The sequence below is a fragment of the Populus euphratica genome, unplaced genomic scaffold, assembly GCF_000495115.2.
Source record: "Populus euphratica unplaced genomic scaffold, PopEup_1.0 scaffold4773.1, whole genome shotgun sequence".
NCBI lineage: Eukaryota > Viridiplantae > Streptophyta > Magnoliopsida > Malpighiales > Salicaceae > Populus > Populus euphratica.
Window position 1 is genome coordinate 1 of NW_011504556.1, and position 1,822 is coordinate 1,822.

The 1,822-nt window shown below is 40.6% G+C and overlaps 1 long non-coding RNA gene across 1 annotated transcript; it reads left to right on the top strand.

Moving 5' to 3' along the window:
• The first annotated feature begins 1 nt into the window (after window position 1).
• On the top strand, window positions 2–1,195 carry LOC105120088 (uncharacterized). Its single transcript, XR_841253.1, has 2 exons — window positions 2–76; window positions 174–1,195. It is a non-coding gene; the product is annotated as an uncharacterized LOC105120088 (long non-coding RNA).
• The last annotated feature ends 627 nt before the right edge of the window (window positions 1,196–1,822 follow it).

Sequence of the window (1,822 nt, forward strand, 5' to 3'; positions counted from 1 at the left end):
CCATCACTATACTGTTTTCACTGGCAATGTTCTGTCCTGTGCAGTGGTTGTCAATTCTACCTTGTCCTCTGCCATGGTAAACTGCATCTGTCTTTTTTAATTGTTTTCTAGCTTGTGTATACAGATTTCACTTCAGGCTTCTGATGAGGCTGTTATAACTTGCGTGGTTACAGAGAAAAAGTTATCTGGAGTAAATATAAGCGGCAATTAAATCATCTCCAGCAAGTGAACTGGCTCCCATTAGTGGTTCCTATGTTAAGACTGACACCTTTTCTCTCTCCAAGAGAGAAAAAAAATTGTGCCTGCAAACATGCTTGTATCATATTTGCCAGAATATTATACATCCTGTCCAAGTCGAAACAATATTTTTTATATGTCCTAGCAAATCGTGTAAGCATTGTGCCGTCGAGAAAATTTTATCGAAAGGGAAAAGAAAGTCAAGCAAGGCGAACCTGGGTGGCAGGCCTTGGAGGTTTGTGAAAAAAAACTCCTAAAAGATGCAATAGCATCGCATTGCCATGGAACACATAAGCTGACTTTGTAACAACATGCTTTCTATTCTTTTTTTTATCGTGGAGCAGGCTTGAAATTGGATGAAATTTCTATATGGTTCAAGAAGCTAGCTGTGAAAATCATCTTAATGTTCTATTTCTTGCTTTTTTCTTGCTTTATGTAACTCTCTAGTTGTAGCCTTTCTACTACTTTTTTGGAATATGCCAGTCTTATTCTTGGCCTTGTACCATCAGAAATCATTAACTATGACAGGAATCTGGTACAGATGTCATTCTCCGTGCATGTGGTCGGCTTAGATACCTGCGGAAAAAGCTTTTCAAATTGAATATTGTGCATGGTTTACTTTGAGCTGAGGTGTGCAACAAACCTTCATTTTGCCGGATGGATATGTTCATCAATTTCTCAGATCCATTTGTGATTAAGAGGTTTAATGTCAAGGCATGCACATGGGCATTTGGAATGAATTTGTTTGATATGCAAGAGTGGAAGAGGCATAATTTAACAGCTCTCTATAATAAATACTTGCAACTGGTACGTGACTATCTCTTGTTACACATTTGCTTATGCTTGCATGCTGACATGCTTTCTGGATTTATGTTATCTCTGCTGTTCTGAAAAACATGCTTGCTGATTTAGCATTGTTCATCTTCAAAAGATGTTTACTCCTCTCTCGATTTTTCCATGTTTTGATCAACGTGCTCTTAATATCACATATATAGATCATTTACGAGCATCAGCATGTATTAATCTCTCAGGGGTAGCTCAGTTGGTAAGACTGGGAGTTCCCTGGTCTGATGTCAGGGGTTTGACTCCCATCTTGCCATGCTGAGATTATACCGTCAATTCGCCCTGTACACGGGTGAGGTGCCGTTCATGGTCTTAGGGGTTTGCAGCCTGCATTGGGCCCAAAGCACCTGGTTTCGGTATTTTCATCGTCAAAAAGAAAAAAAAAAAGCATCAGCATGTAATACAACATCTAGCATGGAAATCTAATGTAGGCCGGGCTTTGTGAGACTCTCTTGGGCGATGATTGGTTGAATCTATCTTCAACTTTCATGCATCTTAGAAGGCTTGTTTTGCTACATTATCTGTTGCAGGGCTACAAAAGGCAATTGTCGAAGGCGGGGAGTTTGCCTTAAGGTTGGGCAACTTTCTACAACCGGACAGTTAATCTGGACAGGAGATGGCATACACTTGGTCTCGGCTATCAGGGGGATGATGGACAGGACGAGATTGAGCAGGCAGCGGTATTACGCTATGATGGAGTCATGAAACCATGGCTGGATATTGGTATTGGGAAGTACAAGAC